Genomic DNA, 11,301 nt, shown 5'->3' with positions numbered 1-11,301 from the left:
TACAAATTCTTTTATACCAGTAATCAATTGCTGCAATATTAAATTTACCTACAATCTCAGGGCTGGTAGCGAGTCACTTTTTAGTGACTTGGTCACTATTTTGAGTCTAGTCACTAAAAAGTCACTATTTGCATACAAAAGTCACTAAAGTCACTATTTTTCGGAAAATGGTCAATAAAATCACTATTTTCGCATCGCAAATTAAAAAAAAAAGCTCAAAATGAAAATTATTTGTGCCTGCTATTGTTATCAAACAAATCAAATGTAAATCTGGTAGCAATTAATAAAATTTGAAAATGGGAAAGTAGAAATCGCCATGTTACTTACGATTCATGTCAACTATGATCTTCTTCTTCGCGAATGGAACCTAAAATGCGAAGTGCTGACCTTAAGAACAGAGTGCAGAATTGAGGAGTACTGGTACTGAAACTAGTCTAGTTTTCTTATTTGAAAAACGGCTGTATGTGAGCGTAAATATCATAAGATTACTAAGATAGTACAAATAGGTTCAGCAACACCGACAAGGCCGATGTCGTGTGAGGTTCTCTTCTTCATGAGAATAATGAGCTATAATAGGCGTCGATGACGGAAAGTACGTGAAAATCGTTTATGATTGGTAAATCCGTCTCGCATATACGCTTAACCACGTTCATTCGATACAGTATCATGTTCTCAGTGTCTTCCGAAAATTAAAGTTGGTTTCGACAAAAAAATACTTAACGACTTTATGAACTAGCTCGCGTGAATAAAAAAAAACGATTCTGGTGGAATTTGTAGAAAACATGTGAGTGTACAAAAAGCTCGCGAATAAAATCGTTTTGAAGTTTTTTTTTCTGATTCAAATATAATTCAGAAATATCACATTCTAGAATCTAATAAGAAGATTATGTTTATTAAAAAATAAAAACAGATTTGGAAGATTGCTACCGAGGTTATCGAGGTTATCTGATATTTAGGTCTTCTATTTTTTTATTAACTTTATTATTAAAATCTCCCATTTATAAATTATAGATTACAAAAATTCCTGGCTACTAATAAATTTTCCGCGGCACTGCATGTCGAGTTCAAAACAATGATCAGAATCATGGCCCAGTAAATCGCTAATGTTTTGACTCGCGATTTGCATGATTTTTACGTTTTATTCTTTGTTAAATGCATTCTATTAACTTTTTTGCTTAAAGTAATGAATGTAAAATCCGTTTTAAAACATAACATACGCTTCGATATAGGTCTTAACGCCTTTCGAAGAGAAATCATGTTTAGGCGAGCGAGCGAAGCAATGCGATTCTACCCGAAAAACTCAAGCGAGATGCTCTTCCTGCAGAACTGCAACCGAGTTAGCTTGGGCATGAAATCAAGATGATTGAGTTTTGAGTACAATTCTATCAACACTGGTTCAACATCTCAAAACTGTATTTGAATTTTTTATTGAACCGCTGAGGTTCTGGAAAAATCTTATTTTAAAATTTCTTCTTAATTTGGATTTCTTTAAGTTTTTTAATCAAAGGATCCTACTACCACTATGCTATTGTTTCAACTTAATAGAAATTATCAAAAACATAATCCAAAACATCGTTCTAGCACTTTTTCTCACAGCTCATTTCTATATGGTAAAACAGGTGGGAACATAGATCGGTGGGATATTTGAACGGGCATAATTTGCTTATCTCTGGCTGACTTTTCTCATTATCCAAATCCGTAGTACTTATAACAGTGTCGATAAGTCGGTGGCTCCAACCTCTCCTTAGTTACGAAGATGGGCGTGGCCAGTAGTAGTAATCATCATGCTTTCATTATTTTTATCTTTTCTTGATTTCATATAGCATTGTAGATGCTAATTTCAAAAGAAAAACATAAGTATCACTAGTTACCAATACATGTACTACGAATTACCCCGCAACAATGCTAATGCAAATTGTTGCCCACTACCTCTTACAAAAATCATTATTTGATCACTCACCGAAGGTCACTATTCGGTCACTTTTTTCGTCATCGTTAGTCACTAAGTCACTATTTTGAACGGCACTTATCGCTACCAGCCCTGACAATCATAGACAAACAGACGTAACACTTGTGAAATTTTCATCGTTCACTGATTTATTGGCCGATTTAAATAATCATTAGTTGGCCAATCAATCACTCGTGGCGCGCGCATCGGATTTGCTCGAGTTTGACGTTTGCTCACTACCGCCATATGATTCGCGGTTTGCTCAACTTAGTGAAAACAACAGACGCCAAAGGCGTAGGATTGCAAATCCGGAGATAACGAGTTCGATTCTCGGTTCGGTCTAGGATGTTTTCGGGTTGGAAACTTTTCTCGACACCCTGGGCATAGTGTATCCAATGTACTTGCCGCCACACAAGATACATACTTATGCAATGACGGGCATAGAAAAGCTTTCAATTAGTAACTGAGGAAATGCTAATAGAATACTAAGTTGAAAAGCCGGCCAAGTTCCAGTTGGAATGTAGAGCCATTGAAGAAGAAGAAGATGATTGCTAAAACTATAATGTTGTACAAATCAAACTAAATTAAAATCGAAGTGGAAAGTGAAGTGACAAATGGAAAAATTAAGACAACCACATAACCTATAAAAGCCGAACCAGAAGAAAAAAGAAAATGGATAAAAATGGAAAAAAGCAGTTGCCTATGAAAGGCCGAGTAACAACCCGTTCGAAAATAAACGCTAACCCGCAGGAACAAATCAAGGATGGAAGTACCAACCAGAAAAGAAGCAGACCAGGGAGAACAGCAGCAGGAAACGTCGCACTTGTAACGGGATCAGCTGAAGCAGCACCAATTTTTTTGGAACCAATTAGCCGTAAGAAACACTTCCCAACACAGCCAATATCAGTTGGGCAAATTCTAAAGCAGAACGGTTTCGAAGACTTCCAGGAAGTGCAAAAAAATTGTTAATTCCGATTCAGATTGGAGTCCAAGTCTCAAAGAGTACCTGAGATGCTGTCAAAAATAGACTTGCAGCAGCACAACATCAAAATCTTCAACACGCCGGCTTCAAAGCACACGGAAATCTTCCCCTCGACTTCAAATCGAACGATTGAAACGTCGAAGCGTAGACGAAACTGACACGCTGGAGGACACAGAGAACCTGAAAATCACCGTTGCTAGCTCGAAAAAATGCAAGCTATATGTCTTTCCTATCAGACAATGTCAAAATTGTTAGAGGTTCGGCCACAAAGCCTCCACGTGCGGTTTTGCTTCCAGATGCAAAACCTGTGCTGGAAAACACAAGCAAGGTGAATGTTCAGGCAACAAGAAATGTGTCAATTGCAAAAAGGAGCACGGTGCGGACGATGTGGGATGCGACGAAAGAAAGAGAAGGAGTAACATAGTATACTGCAGTCCGCATCACTGAAGCCAGTCAAACTTTTGTCTTCTTGTTTCTTATAAATAATTTTCTCCTTCGTCCCTTACCGCAAAATGCGCTTCGCTGCTGTCCAGTGCGGTTTGCCTGGATCGCTGCTAAACTGGCTGACTGCATTCACGGCACTCAGGAACTGGAGATCTACCAGCTCACGGAACGGAACTTTCTTCATCTGCTTTCGTTCTTCCTCACTGCTAGGACTCATCCCAAGTAACCAAAGGTTCCTTTAAGGACCGATGCCCACGTAGCGTTTTTTCAAGCTGCGTTGACGCCGCGTCCACGCAAGGTACCCGGCATCAAATGTAGTCGTGCACACGTTCACGTGTTTTTTTTTTTTTTTACAAGGGAGAATGCATTTACACACTAACCCAGTACACGTGCATTGTAGTTGCCAAACTACCACACGGAAGTGTACTGGAGTGTCGGACTCGACCAAACCGGTAATACCGACTAAACTCCCTTGGGCTCCACCATCGTTTCCCCCAGGAACTACCTCGCAGTACTACTTCTGGGGGGATGGCAGTACTAAGCGTACTCGCTCATTATCGCTCACACAGGCACTCGTCCCATGCGAGACTGACTTGGGTGCTCGCACACCATTCACTCCATTTGAGTCTTACTTGGATGCTCTCCCGGGCGCTCCGCTGCCATGCCTGCCTCGAGGTGTCAATAGCGGTAACTGCCTGGGCCTACAGATATTACGCTACGACACTCCTGCCTCAGCACGAGCAGATCAATCACACCACTGCCGAAGCCGACCACACGCTACCCTGCCGAAGCAGGGACACTCCCCATGCACCACATGTGCACAACTGTAGGTGTGTGGGTACAACCCACTGCTACCCTGCCGCCGAAGCAGCTTCTCCAAGGATCATTCGCTCCATGTGACCCTTTTTCGGGTGCTCACTCTAACACTCCACTGCCATGCCTCGAGGTGTCGATAGGTACCTCGACTCCTACCTCAGCATGTGCAGTCCATACTCAGACTTCTGCTGCGCTTCGAGGTGACAATAGCGGCGACACGCTATGACACTCCTGCCTCAGCACAACCAGATCACTCACTCCCTGCCGAAGCAGCTCACGCGCTACCCTACCGAAGTAGGGACACTCCCCAACTCACTCTAACACTCCACTGCCATGCCTCGAGGTGTCGATAGCGGTATGTAGGGACAAATCAACGATACTACGCTACGACACTCCTACCTTAGCATGTGCAGTCCATACTCAGACTTCTGCTGCGCTTCGAGGTGACAATAGCGGTGACGCGCTATGACACTCCTGCCTCAGCACAAACAGATCACTCACTCCCTGCCGAAGCAGCTCACGCGCTACCCTACCGAAGTAGGGACACTCCCCATGCCAATTGGCACTCCCTGGGCTTGTGCTTTTGAAGCGGCACGCGGTCGCTTTGATAGAGTCTGCTTACGGGCACTTGTGGTTTTTTGGGAGGGATTTTAGCAGAGCCCACTGCTAAATCCCACCACGCCCTAGGCAGTTCTCCCTGACTCACAGACAGCTGGGGAGGGGTCGTCAAGCCCTTGGACATGATCCATGCTGTCCCTGCTGCCCACGTTCACGTGTGCATTACTCCATTTGATGCTGGGTACCTTGCGTGAACGCGGCGTGCACGCAGCATAAAATAACGCTACGTGGACATCGGCCCTAAGAGTCAGCTTCACCGAGCTGCTTAAGCGAAAAACTTCCTCTTAAAGGAACTTTTGGTTACTTGGGATCTGCTTCGTCAGTTTTTGATTGTGGTCCGCCGGGGTCAAAACTGGATCACAGTCCCCTATGCCGAACCGTTCGAGTAGCTGCTGAATAGACTGCTCCTGGTCCAAACACACAGTATCCTTCTGTCGCGTCGCTCGGATGCCAAGGACTTTCTTGGCAAATCCAAGATCCTTCATGACGAACTTCGACTTCACCCAACGCTGGTTGTTGGAAAAGATCCTGCTGGATTGTTTCAGTCCGTATAGCGTTTTCTTCAGGTTGCATACACTGCTCGGATCATCAGGGTTGATGAATCCTTCTGGCTGCTCCATATAAATTTCCTCCTCTTCCAACTCACCTTGCAGAAACGCTGTTACTGCATCCATCTGGTGAACCTTCAGGTCCAACCTGGCAGCCAACGACATCAAATAGCGGATGGTGGCATACCGGACCACGGGCGAGTAGGTCTCTTCGTAGTCGACACCACTGACTTGAGAGTAGCCCTTGGTCACTAAACGGGCTTTGTACCACTCGGTGGATCCATCTGGATTGGTCTTGACCGTGTACACCCACTTGCAACGGAGTGCTTTCCTTCCAGCAGGCAAATCGGCGAGCTCCCAGGTCTGATTCTTCATCTGCGCTCGGTACTCCTCGACCATCGCGTCCTTCCAACGGTCGCTGTCCTCGCACGAAATCGCTTCCTGGAACGTCTGTGGCTCGACGCTCGCATCACCTGGGGTTACGCGAAGCTGTGGAATTTGGGAACTTTCGTCAGGAAGAATACTGAGTCCCAAATGAAAATCCCGATACTTGCCTGGGGTTACGCGCTTACGTCGCACTGCGCCTTACCAACTATTGTGGGTCCTCTGGTTGTGGAGGGAGCGCAGCAGGTTGTAGGTCAGGGTCGATCAGCGTCTTGTCGGCGTCTTCTGATTCCTCGGACTCGGTTTCGCTGAGCTCGTAATCTTGCGCCTCCAGATCGTTTTCTTCAACCATTTCGAAAGGTGCTTCTTGGGTGGAATCTTCTTCTCTCGGAGTAACTTGACCTTCCTTTAGAAATAAATTCTATTAGAAATAAGTTGTACACTCTGTACGCTTTTGAGCTCTTGCTGTAGCCCATTAAGCTGCAACGTTTTGATTTCTCATCCCATTTGCGTCTCTTCTCCTTCGGAATGTGCACCATGACTTCGCTTCCAAACACACGCAGGTGCGACAAATCGGGACGCTTTCCCGCAAATTTCTCTTCAGGAGTGAATTGAAGACCTTTTGTCGGTGAACGGTTCACGACGTATGAAGCAGTGGCTACCGCTTCCGCCCAGAATCGTTTTCCAAGCCCAGCATCAAACAGCATACTCTTGGCACTCTCCACCAACGTTCGGTTCATCCGTTCTGCAAGCTCATTCTGCTCCGGATTGTATGGAACCGCTGTCTCGTGGTGGATCCCAGCTCGACGCAAGCACCGCCGCATCACACAATTAACGTACTTCTAGCCGTTGTCCGTTCTGATCCGCTTTATTTGCTCTCCCGTTTGGTTCTCGACAAATGACATGAAATCTTCAAATGCTTCCAAAACGTCTGCCTTCGATTTCGAAAAATATACAAACGCCTTCCAGCTCGCATCATCGATGAATGTCAGGAAGTACCTGCATCCTCCCAACGATACCGTCTCCATTGGCCCACAGAGTCCCAATCGACGATCCCATAGTTGTAAACTATTCTGCTCCCGTGTCACGTGAACTTTCGGATTCTTGGCCAGCTTCAGCTAGTACAGACTATAGATAGTGGAATATATAGATGAGCGAAGATAAATCCTATGTGTCTCCAAACGAGCATGACGTCACGATTTCAATAAAAACGTTAAGGGCTGTGACTTCATATGCGCGTGTGCACGGGCAAAAAAATCGACTCAGCCATGCTTTCGCTCATCTATAGATTCTACTATCTATAGTACAGACCATCCGCATACTGTCCAACTGCTACGATTTCTTTCTTGGGGCTAACGACCTTACACGAGCTCTTGTCGAACGTCACCTGGTATCCGCTCTGGCACATCTTGGCTACGGACAGGAGATTCAAGGCCAAGGCCGACGACTCCAATCCCAGAATCATCGGTTCGTACTGCTTCGGCAGGCCTTTCGTCAGCAAGCTCGCTGTGTCGTCGTCTGGCAAATGATTTCTGCATCCCGTTCAGCGCCAACCAGTCGGATTCCCGTCAGTCAGGCCAATCTTCCGTGTCGAGCCGCTATGCTCGTAGGAATCCCGCAAATTGTCCCACGCTTCTTTTGCGGTTTTGGCAGTCCGCACTAGTCCGTAGATCTTGGGATCGACGTTTAGACATATCGTGGCCAAAGCTTGCTCGGAAATCTCATCGCTCACCGCCGGTTCACCATTCTGCCGGTCCTTCACTGCGCACCACGTCCGTTCCTTGATCAGGATCATTTTGGTCGCGAAAGACCACGAGCTGTAATTCTCCGAACCGATTAACACTACACGTAAAAAAAATTAATGTTATTTATTATTAAGATTTCTAATACTTTTTTGCCAAAGCAGGCGCTTAATGATATGTATACGAAAAAACTTATACATCGCATTATAGTCACATACATTCCGAAACTTATACTTTTCATTAACTTATGAATGTTATTAGCTTTTTGATATGCGATCATTCATTAGGTGGCATAATGAATAGTATTTTCGAATGGTTTTTTGCCATAACATATAAGGTTATTTTTTTACGTGTAGCCGCGCCGGCAACGATACCGAGCTGCTCGGCAAACGACCTCCGATGGCGGCTTGATTCCTGGTACCATTTTGAACTTGTTTTTTTTTTTGATCCCCGGAACCATCTTGAGATCCGTTTCCTCCCTCTCCGGCCATTTTCTTTAAACTTTTCTTCGGGTTAAAAAAAATTTTCACCTCGCCAAACAGAACAGAACAGAACTGTTTCCTTAGCAACTGCCTGGAGCCCCTAACCTAAAGGACAATTCAATTATAACACGTCTGTTTGGTTTGATATGTAGTTGCTAACTGATATATTGTATTTTTCACGAATGATTAGATTCGCTCGACGAAATTCAAGAGTTGTCAATTTTGTATTTCAAGGCATTTTCGACAACCTTTTCATAGATTACCTTGATTGTCAAGCACGTGGTCGGTTGAGAACAATGGGACTGAATGTAAACATCGAGGCACCAGCTGGTTTTGTTGTGTAAACATGATCAGCTGGAGAGCTGAGAACAATGAAAAAAATATGTAAACATGAGGGGTAGGGTGGCTCAAATTAGTATGGGAAAAACTTTGTTCAAGTTTTTTGATGGGCCGCCCTCTTATTCGGTTCTGTTTGATGCCTTGATGCTCTGGACAAAATTTCAGCCAAATCGGTCAACGTTTGGGCGGTGCTAAACTCGTTGGAAGTTTATATGGAAAAATGTATGCAGAAACATCCAAAAACAGTAAATTGCAGCGGGACTACACAACTTACGATGAAGAACTATGATACTCATTCAGATCTTGGAGAATTTAATACAGAATGTTATGCAGAAAACCGCGAGAAGATTCGAGTTTGCCCGGCAAAGTTATTAGCATTTCTCTGCAGTGGGGTTTGAGCAAATTTCGTTTCTTTTACCTTTGAAAAGAAATAAATTCACCCCTACAACACTCCAGTAAAATGCTAATATCTTTGCGTAATAAAGTCTAATCTTCTCGCGGTTTTTAGCATAATATTCTGTATTTTATTTTACGAGAACTGAATAAGTATCATGGTTCTTGATCGTAAATTGTGCCGTCCAACTGCACATCCCAAGTAACATTTCAAGTTTTATTCCGCTCTAGAAATGGTTTTCAAGATCGAATTACAAGAACTGACAATAAAACCCATTACTACAGGATTACCTTCTGATGACCACTATAAGAGTAAGATATGTCCAAGTGGCCCTCTCTAGATTACCACTATAAACCTCTTAGACGATCCCCACCAGTGCGTAAATAAAGCCAAAATAGCAACCTCCATCATGACGCGAACTCGCACCGGTCGTTGGTAAACGGGTTTGGGAAATGTAAACGCAACCTTCGGTGAATAGCGAGTTGGCAAATTTGGCGACCCGTTCCAACCGTTGCCAAACCATCACACGGAAATATAGAGTAATGCATAAATAAAAAATGTGCCGCATTCTGAAAAATTGTTCGGTTATTCATCATCAAAACCATTGTGATGGAGGTCAGTTTAGTTTGGATTTCAACTGATTGGCGGCGCTAGTGCATATGAAATAACCTGATAGGTTAGATATCTCGAAATCTGGAATTTTTAGAATATTGGCGTCTTCTACAAAGTTGTTCGGGTGGTCAAAACCATCATGACGAAAGCAAGTTTAGTTAATAATACAACCGCTTGGCGGCGCTAGTGTATTGGAAATAACCTGATAGGTTAGGTATCTCAAAATATGTAATTTTTAGAATATTGCCGCCTTCTACAAAGTTGTTCGGGTGGTCAAAACCATTATGACCAACGCAGGTTTAGATTAAGATATAACCGCTTGGTGGTGCTAGTGTATAAGAAATAACCTGCTAGGTTAGATATTTCGAAAACTTTTAGAATATTGCCGTATTCCACAAAGTTGTTCGGGTGGTGAAAACCGTCATGATGCAAGCAAGTTTAGTTTTAAACACAATCGCTTAGCGGCGCTAGTGTATAAGAAATAAACTTATAGGTTAAATATCTCAAAATCTGAAATTTTCAGAATATTGCCGTATTCTACAAAGTTACTTGCCATAAGACGAGTTCGTACAATTCCATTTAATGCCACCACTTGGTTGTACCTTTGACAGATACTTATTTCGACTTCTACAGTAAGACCATCTTCAGTGCCTCGTACTTGACTCGATTGGACTCAATTCGAGCGCCAACGAGTATTGCGGTTTCAAATTAAACTTCTGTTTTGACTACCCTTTTAAATCTTACATAATAACCAACCTAAACGATAATTCGGATAACTTTGTAGAAGATGGCCACTTTCTAACTCTAACGGATTTAGAAATATTTAACCTAACAGGTTATTTCTCATACACTAGCGCCACTGTGCGTATGAATTCAAACTAAACTAGTCTCCATCATAAATGTTATGGCAACCCGAACAACTTTGTAGAAGACAAAACCTTTTTAAGTCTTAGAGATCTCGAGATATCCACCTCACTAAATTATTGCATATAAGCTAGCGCCACCTAGCAGATGTGTGTCTAGCTAATCTGATAATCACAAAATGCATTACGCACATACTTATATTACAAAAGTTGGAGCGCGTTCTGAAAGATTTGAAAATAAATAATAATTTTTTCCTGATTTTATTTATTTCCGTGTTTGCCTCAATAGCAACCGGATATTCACCACCGGTGCGCAGCATGATTGCACTTCAACAACCTTGATAGAAACAACCGGTGCGAGAACAAGTGCATAAATAAAATACACACAAAGAACAAACATGGTTTAATAGAATGTGATGTACTTTCCTGTTGAAAAGTGCTTTATTTTCCTTAAATTAAAAGTAAAAATATTTTCATTCAAAATTACTTTTTAATTTAAAAGTTGTGTTTCTCCTATTCCCAATAAAATATTAAAAGTTCTTTCTATCGACCTAAAAGTTGTTAAACTTTTAAAATATACCCGCGATAAATCATAGACAAAAAGAAACAAATAATACCTCTGCTCTCTTTTTCTCTCATTGTTTACCGAGGCAGTAATGAAAACAGCTGCGGTATAGGAAACTTACTTACGTCCAGGTCACGACATCGAAAGGTAACTAAAGTTTGCATGTTATTTTTTTTACTTTTGCTCGCTGGTGCTCTGAAGGCAGATAAAAAAGGTCGAACTACTGGCAATTTTGCAAAACTGAAGGTAAGTCATTTTATATTCTTTCATTCGAAAACGTATCAGTATATGCTCTAATTTCTCTTTTCAATATAAACAAATTTCCATTCCCGGTGCATAAATTGCGTAGAATAAATGAAATTGGGCGATGCTTTTGGTTGAAATTAGAGCATATCATGGTTAAGATAACCGTACTTATGCGAGACCTCAAATGCATTTTTTACAGGTGTTCCGGCACCAAGAAAACCATGGCGCAATGGCCAGATTCCTACACGATGGACACCCCGACGAGTGTCCCTGCTGTTCAAAATAAGAGGACACTGTTTTGAGACCAAACTGTGATTG

The sequence above is a fragment of the Armigeres subalbatus genome, chromosome 2, assembly GCF_024139115.2.
Source record: "Armigeres subalbatus isolate Guangzhou_Male chromosome 2, GZ_Asu_2, whole genome shotgun sequence".
Classification (NCBI taxonomy): Eukaryota; Metazoa; Arthropoda; class Insecta; order Diptera; family Culicidae; genus Armigeres; species Armigeres subalbatus.
The sequence above is the reverse complement of the archived record's forward strand: the minus strand, read 5'-3'. Positions refer to the sequence as shown.